Source organism: Tupaia chinensis, unplaced genomic scaffold, assembly GCF_000334495.1.
Source record: "Tupaia chinensis unplaced genomic scaffold, TupChi_1.0 Scaffold000048_1, whole genome shotgun sequence".
Lineage (NCBI taxonomy): Eukaryota > Metazoa > Chordata > Mammalia > Scandentia > Tupaiidae > Tupaia > Tupaia belangeri.
The window spans coordinates 2233465-2241795 of NW_006159506.1; the positions used below are offsets into that span (position 1 = coordinate 2233465).

At 46.8% G+C, this 8331-nt stretch overlaps 1 protein-coding gene across 3 annotated transcripts in view; it reads right to left on the bottom strand.

The window, feature by feature from the left end:
• Positions 1–8331, bottom strand: part of HIVEP1 (HIVEP zinc finger 1) — a 158830-nt gene that overhangs the window by 146069 nt on the left and 4430 nt on the right. For 2 of the 3 annotated variants that reach the window (XM_006141185.2, XM_006141183.2), the window contains exons 2-3: positions 1630–1727; positions 278–871 (exon numbers count right to left, since the gene is read on the bottom strand). The gene's annotated coding sequence lies outside the window, so the exon portion shown is untranslated. Of the gene's footprint in view, positions 1–277; positions 872–1629; positions 1728–3376; positions 3433–8331 lie in introns of those variants that run through there. The other variant, XM_006141184.2, reaches the window with a different exon arrangement.

Below are 8331 nucleotides of genomic sequence, written 5' to 3' on the forward strand. Positions count from 1 at the left end.
CCACCGCCAGCGCCACCGCCACCGCCAGCGCCACCGCCACGCGGAGATCCCGGAGGTTCCTCCCCGCCGGCCGCCGGGTCACGCCGCCCGTCCCTCCCCTCGGCCCTCCGCCCTCCGCCCTCCGCGCGCGCTGGGCTTTCCCGTCCACCGGCCGAATCCCCTCCTCCTCCGGGCGACCCGGCGACAAAACCTTCCCCGCACGTTCCGCCAACTCTGCCCCACGCCCAGGCTGTTCCCAAACCAGGCGCCAGACAAAAGAATCGAGAGAAAAACTTACCCGAACTGCAACGCAAAAGTCTGATCCAAAGCTTCCTGGGTTTAACTTTTCATTTTAAAAACAACAAAAGCAGAAAGCAAAAGCCTCCGAGGTTGGAAGTGGGCGTGAGAGGAAATGCGAGGGGGAGGCGCTTCGTCCCCTCGCCGGCGTGGGCCCCCCCGCCTGGCCCCTGCCTGGGGCTTTGATATTATCTGGTGCACCGCCTACGTCGCCTGCTACCTTGGGCTCTGCGCCGGGGTGATGGACGGATATTCCGCCCTGTGTCCCGACTGGGAGAGCGAGGCAGGTGGTCGCTGAACGCTCCCCACTTCTTACCCCAGCACCCCGATGAGAACCGTGCGTTCGCAGGGGCTTCCCTTTGCCACCTGCACCGAAATGAACCGCCCCCCTTTCCAGCGAGCTGGGAGAGTTGGGCCAGGTGGCATTTCCTGTTAGTCACATAGAAGGAGGCCTCCCAAATTAGATTCCTCTTCTCTCCGCTAGTAGCACAAACTTGTAATATGGTCGTGGTGTATGTGTTCTGAGGCTTTGTTCGGGTTTGGGATCTCGGTTTGGAAAGTAACTGTAGTTTCCTTTCTGAGGGAGTCTTGCAGCCTGGAAGAGTCGAGAACATACCTCTGGAGACACCAAACCGAGCCATAGCATGCCTTACCTACACCTTAGGTTCCCCTAGGGGCCCAAATATCCGTACACCCTCCCCCTTGCCTTGTGGAAGGTTTGTAACTGTTGATTTTATCTTGTTTATCTGGACACCAGCAGAAGCCAAATGCACATTCACATTAGGTTAGCAGCCTATAGGATCATTACTACCAAGCACTAGCAGTGGATTTCTTTTCTTTTTTTTTATTTTTTAAACAAATTAGTAATAGAGGGGCCGGCAGGTGGCATGGTGGTTAAGGATACTGGACTCCCACATGGCCAGCCGCAGTGGAGTCCCGGACCTGGCACCTTGCTTTCTCACTCTCCCTCGCTCTCTCTCTTGCTCTGTTCCTCTCTGGTCACGTTAAAATAAATAAATAAAGTTAAATAAAATAAATCTTTTTTAAAAATTAGTTGAGACCAGCAGTTGGCATCATGGCTATGTTGCTGGACTCCCACGTAGTCAGCCACAGTTCGAGACCTAGATGCGGTGGCTTAAACACACACCGGGTGTGTGTGCGTGTGTGCCCAAGATCCCAAGAGAAGAATAGAGGAGAGGGGATTGCAGAGTGGTCATCCCCCATAGGGGGCGATTCCTCAGTTTGTGTTTCTCTGTCTCTTTCTGGCGAGTGCACGCACCCTATAGCAAAAACCTCTCCAAAAACAAAAATAATTAGTAATAGGAGCTGACTCCATCTCCCAGTCAACCTTACCTGACCATCCACTTCATGTCAACACCAGCCAGTGTTCAGGCCTTGCCCTCTGGGAGTTTACAAATTAATGGAGACAGGATAAACACATGGAAAAATACCTAGAGGGGAATAAAATGAAGATACATGACACTTATAAAGTCAATTAAAGTTGCGCAGAGTTATTTACATGATTGCTAAGAGGTTTCTGCTTAGGTGGAGATTATCAGAGAAAGTTCCATCCTGAGAGGGAGTTAGCTCAGAGCGGGAACTCGAAGAGGAGAAAGTGCAGCATTTGGCAATAGTCCCTGAACAGCATTCCAGGGGAGGCACCCAGCTTGGAGGTGAGAGCTAAGGGAACGGTGTGCCATGTGTTTTTCTGCCTGGAACAGAAAGGCTGCACAAATGTGAAACAAGGAACACCCAGAGCAAGACACTTCTGATAGTGAAAGGGAAGCTATTCATAGTTACACCCAGATTGGGAGACACGCACCTGGGTTGTCCCCAGCAAAGGGGAAGAGTGGGTCCTCCAGAGACGAGTTATGACACAGAAGGGACAGTTGGGGCAGAAAAGAGCCTACTCAGTCATCATTTGGAAAAAGGGAAGACCTGACCCTGCAAACAGTTGGTAGTCATTTAGAGACGTCTGGACTGCGCGTGGTCTTTTTAAGGAAAGTTATTGTCGTTGGTGGATTTAGGACAGGTAGGGAGGCAGATTACAGAAGCTGCGCTAGAATATATACTAGCAGGATGGGAAATAGTGCTGGGTGACTGATGGTTATTGGGAGCGTGCGACTTGTTCCTTCTGAACTCATTGACTCCCCGCCACAAACCCATCCTACAGATGAAGAAACAGACTCTTGGCAGAATCATCTTCCTGAAGCCACAGGCCAAGCAGCTGCGTGAGGGAAAACGGAAAACATTCAGATGCCTAACGATTGCATTTTGTGCAAAACAGACTTCGATAATTTTGTAGAGTTCTAACTCTGTGAGGCAGAGAAGAAAAAGGGATATTTTTTAAGTCTGCAGGTCCAAATTGTGAGAACTTGGTAGCTTGTATTATGAAAGTGGGGTTGTAGGGTTAGTGTAATGCCAAAGGAGAAGAGAAAGAGAAACTTCTTTTTTTTTTTTTTGAGAGAAAGAGAGAGTGATTTTTGCTACAGGGCATATGTGCTCACCGGAGTGACAGAGAGCGAGACAGTGAAACAGCAAGAAACCACACACACAGGCACACACACACACACACACACACACAGCCCCATGGAGAATGACCGTGCTGCAACCCCTTCTCTTCCAGGGATTTGGGATATGCACAAACACACTTGCGCATGCACACGCGCACACACACACACACACACACACACACAGCCCCCTGGAGAATGACCACGCTGCAACCCCTTCTCTTCCATTCTCTTCCTGAGATTTGGGATATGCACAAACACACACACACATGCACACGCACACACACACACGCCTGGCATAAGTTTCAAGCCCCTAGGTCCAGGACTCAAACCATGGTCGACCACGTGGGTGTCCAGCGCCTTAACCACTACACCACCTGCTGGCCCCTGAGAACCCATCTTTAATTTTAACCAGGTCTAGTTGTTAGAAGGGTTGGCGTTGTTAACCTTACAGGATGTACAGCTAATGGGAGCCTGGTCTCTAACTTCATCGAAAAGCAAGTAATAGTGGTCTAATGGGCATTATTTGGTGTACTACTGCTAAAAAGGGGAAAGAAGACTGGATGTGATTGATACAAGTCGGTACTTACAGTTTCTACAAAGGATTTATCTGATGCAATGTCCACAAATAACACACTGAAGAACCCTAGAAAGAGGAGGGTGGTGTTCAGAGAAACAATCCAACCTCTATGCCTGACCTAATAGTGTGGAAACAAGGAAACAACCAACCTAAGATGCTCTGAAATTAGCTCAGGTCACACAACAAAACAAACAAACCTGGCCTCAGGGGCTTAAGCAACAGACACTTATTTCCTCACACTCATGGAGGCTGGAAGCCCACGATCAGGTTTCTGACCAATTCCATTTTTGGCAAAGTCTCTCTCCGGTCTGGAGATGGCCACTGTCTCAAAGGCCCTCACCTGGCCTTTCTTAGAGGAAGGGATGAGACAGAGAGAGAGAGAGAATCAGGGTCTCTTCTTATAATCCTAGAGGACCAGGGCCCTATCTCCATGAACTCATTTAACCTTCATTGTCTCCCAAAGACCCTTTCTCAGGGCCAGCAGGTGGCGTGGTGATTGAGGGCACTGGATTCCCCATTGCCTACCGCGGTTTAAGTCCCAGGCCTGGAGGCTTGCTTTCTCTCTCTCTCTCTCTGTTCCTCTCTGATCAAATTAAATTAAAATTAATTAATTAATTTAAAAAATATCTTCAGAAGCAGTTACAGTGAAGGGCAGAGCTTCAACACGAATGGAGTGGGGAGTGGACACAGTTCAGTGCAGAGCAGATACCATGGAACTGCAGGCTGAGTTCATGCCAACCTAGGAAAGAGACTTTTCGGGTGTTTGAGAAGGACCCAAAGGATTTCGTTCCGGGAAGTCTCTTTTCCAGGAAACTTACTCTTCTAAATAACTCTTCAAACATTGTGTATCCCCCACTCTTTGAAATTCCTAATAAAATAGTTTTTAAAACTCTTGCAGAGAACCACATAGGTATACACATTTACTATGCTACAAATAGTCATTTTATTGACTGCTCAAGAATTTAGGACCTCATTTTCCCCATAATATTTACAACCTGCACATACGTAAATTAAACATTATCTATTTTATCTAAAATGTGAGTATCCTTCCTATGACTCTGCTTTTCCTTCTTTTTTAAATTTTCCAGAGGGCACATGCACTCCAGAGGGAGAGAAAGGCAAAGCGAGGAAACACTCCCATTGTGAGGGACAGCCATGCCATGATCCCTTTTTCATCTCTCCCTCCTGTAGGATTTTGGGCACACACTCTTGGTGTGTTTTTCGCATTGAACTGTGCAGTCAGCCATGAGGGACCCAGCTGCCTTCACCACCACAATACTAGCTTCCTCTCCACCAACCCTGTACTCTTTCTTATCATTCCAATACTTCGCTTTATGACATCTGAAATTCTGGGATTCTTTTATTGGCTTCCATGTTACCTCTCAGCCCTCAACTCGCACATGAAGGCAGTGAGTGAAGGGGTCCCCCAGTACCTAGAACAGTGTCCAAGTCCATGTTTGCTGAATTAATGCTCCCGTCTGTGTACCACTCACTTCCCAGTTTGGTTCCTGAACGTTTCATGCCCATTTAATTGTTTTCTTGTTTTTATCTTTATCTTTACACATCTATTGTTTTTTTTCTGGATTCACAGTTAACTAACAGCTAAGTGGGGGGGGGGGAGGTCTGCTCATGTGACAGGCTGAAAGGCTGGAGTGCGAGTGGTCACATGTATCTCAGGATGTCACCAGCTCGCGGTTGGCGCAACTTGACTGGACAACTCCCTGTCCATCTTTCTTCCGCCTTAGTTCCTGCTCACACATGCTTTTCCCTTTATACCCTGCCCTGATTCTTACCAGCAACTCTCCTGTTTTTTGCTTGCTCTTATTCTTCACTCCTAGATTTCAAAAAAAAAAAAAAAAGAAAGAAAGAAAGAAAGAAAGAAAGGAAGGGTCTCCTCTGGTGAAGTTTTCATGGTATAGGCATTTTGCCAAGTGGGAAGGAAGAAAAAGGAGAAGGGAAGGAAACATACAGATTTATATAAATGTGGTATAATAAGGGTTAAAAAAGTGATTTATGGGGGCCAGCAGCTGGTATAGTAGTTACGACGTTAGACTCCCACATTGCTGACCATGGTTTGAGTCCCAGACCAGGAGACTTGAAACTTACACCGGATGCATGTGTGTGCATGCCCCAAATCCCAGGAGAATGAAGGAGAAGGGATTATGGCATGGCTATTTCCCCGGGGTATGATTTCTCGCTTTCTGTTTCTCTCTCTCTCTCTTTCTCTCTCTCTGACGAGAGAGAAATTTTGGTATAGGGTGCATGTGCTCACTGGAGAGATGAAGAGAAAATGAGAAATGACTCCCCAGGGGAGATGACCACACCATAATCCCTTCTCTATTCTCTCATGATTTGGGGCACACACACACATGCACCCAAAGTGAGTTTCAAGCTGCCAGATCCAGGACTCAACCCATGGACGGCCATGTGGGAGTCTAGTACCTTAACCACTACACTACCTTCTAGACCCCATCAGGCATGTTCTTAATAAGGAATAAAGAGCAAAAACCAACTTCTTAGCAATACTCCTCCTGCCCTGGAGAGAAGTCGCCACTCAAAGTCTACTACAGACACACATCATGAAGCGTTCATGGAGAGGCAGAGAAAGATCAGAAGCAGGGCTTGGGGGTCATCAAACCTGGGAGGAAGCCTAGCCCTGCCAGTGACACAACTAGGGACACTTTGTTTGACCTTCCTGTGTCCTAGTTTTCTCATCTGTAAAGCGAATGTAATTGGGGTTTTCTTTTTTGGGGGAGAAGATTTTGCTATAGGGTGTGTGTGCTTGCCAGAAAGACAGAGAGACAGAGAGAGACAGAAAGTGAGAAATCACCCCCTAGGGGGAATGGCCACACCGTAATCCCTTCTCCTCCATTCTCCTCCTGGGATCTTGGGTACACGTCATGCTAACACGCCCAGCATGATGTTTAAGCCACCAGGTCTGGGACTCGAACCATGGTCAACTACACAGAAGTCCAGTGACATAGTCATTACCCCAATCACTGGTCCCAATCAGGGTTTTCATAGAACTATGATGACAATTACATGAGCGGGTATTGTTTTCTTCTTTTGTAAAGTTCATTTATTTATCTTCTCCATGGCGGTGGGGGGAGCAGAAGATAGAGACAGGTGCCCCCAAGGGGGTCTTCAAGCCATGGTCCACCCCAACCTCAGCTAGCCAGAATCATAGGCACACACGTGTGCACCTGCCATGTGCAGGGAGACCTCAGGATATGAACTCAAGGCCTTCCCATGTGGCCCCAGCTTCATGGTCACTGTGAGTGCTACACCGCTGTGGCTGGCCAGGGTGAGCTGATATTTCTAAAGAGCTTAAGACAGTGCCTATCACGTAACTGCATCTCTTGAGTGTTGGCCAATGGCTTATCACATGCCCAACGCTCTAGTAGAGTGTGCCTTTTAAACCTTGAAATAAGTCTCTGGAGGCTTCTTCGGGGGTGACCTGCTGACTTCACATAACATGGGATCCTGGATGAGATCATGGGATAGACTGAGGACACTCGTGGGAAAACCAGTGACTCCCAAATAAAGTCTGAACTTCAAGTAAGAGTAATGCGCCAATGTCAGTTTCTTTTTTCTTTTCTTTTCTTTTCTTTTCCTTTCTTTTTTTTTTTTTTTTTTTTTTTTTTTTTTTTTTTTTTTTTTTTTTTTACTAAATATAAGAATTTAATGATTAAATAAACACTGAGAGTATATGGAAACCCTCTGTACACTCGTTGCAAATTTTCTATAAATTTTAAATTATTAGTTTATTTATTTTACGCTATGAGGTGTGTGGAGATGGAAAGAGAGGGAAAGTGAGAAAGCACCCCCCAGGAGAATGACCGTGCTACAATCCCTTCTCCTTCAGGGATTTTGATCACACATGCACACATCCCCTGAGTGTTTTTCAAGCCATTAGGTCCAAGACTCCAACCAAGCCGTCAGCCATGTGGGACCCAGCTGCCTTAACTCCATACCATCTGCTGACCTAAACTTATCCTTAACTAAAGCATAATTCGAAATAAATAACATGCTGCTCCAGGACTGTTGTTATTTGTGTTTTATTGATTAAGGAGTTCAGAAAATATGTCCAAGGTACTACCAGACTGGGCCTCATAGGGCCTCTGTCTGTCGGAAGAAGAGACCATATTGCAAACCCCTGGACCACGCTCCCTCCCAGGACCCCCGAGCTTTCCTTTGCGTTCTCATCTGCCGCAGGATAGGATCTGAGGAAGCAGAGGACCCAAACACAGTTCTGAAGTAGACAGTGTTTTACTCCCATCTTCTTTGAGATTTAATTCCCTGAGGCCCGCAGGTGGTATAGTGGCAAAGGCGCTGGACTCCCACGGGGTTGATCATGGTTCAAGTCCCAAACCTGGCAGCTTGAAATTCATGCTGGGTGCATGTGCGTTTGTGCCCAAAATCCTAAGAGGAGAATAGAGGAGAAGGGATTGTGATATGGTCAACCCCACTTGAGGGTTATTTCTTACTTTCAGTTTGGTAAGCACCATGCACCCTATAGCAGAGATCTTTTAAAAAGAGAGAGAGAGAGATTTAATTCTCACCTTGATGGCATCTCTAATAGAACCTGATTTTAGGTTTGAAAAGTTTATATATAGGGGCCAGCAGGTGGTAAGGTGGTTAAGGGTGCTGGACTCCCATGTGACTGACCATGGTTTGAGTCCTGGACCTGGTGATTTGCTTTCTCACTTTCCCTTTCTCTCTCTCTCACTCTGTCTCTCTCTGATCAAATTAAAATAAATAAATAAATAAATAATGTTAAATAAAATAATTATTTTTAAAAGTTTATATATAGGGATTAGCATTTAGCATAATGGCTATGTCACTGAAATCCCATGTAGTCGACCACGGTTCAAGCCCCGGACCCAGTGGCTAAAACTCACGCTGGGTGCATGTGCGTGCATGCCCAAGATCCCAAGAGGAGAATGGAAGAGAAGGGATTGTGAC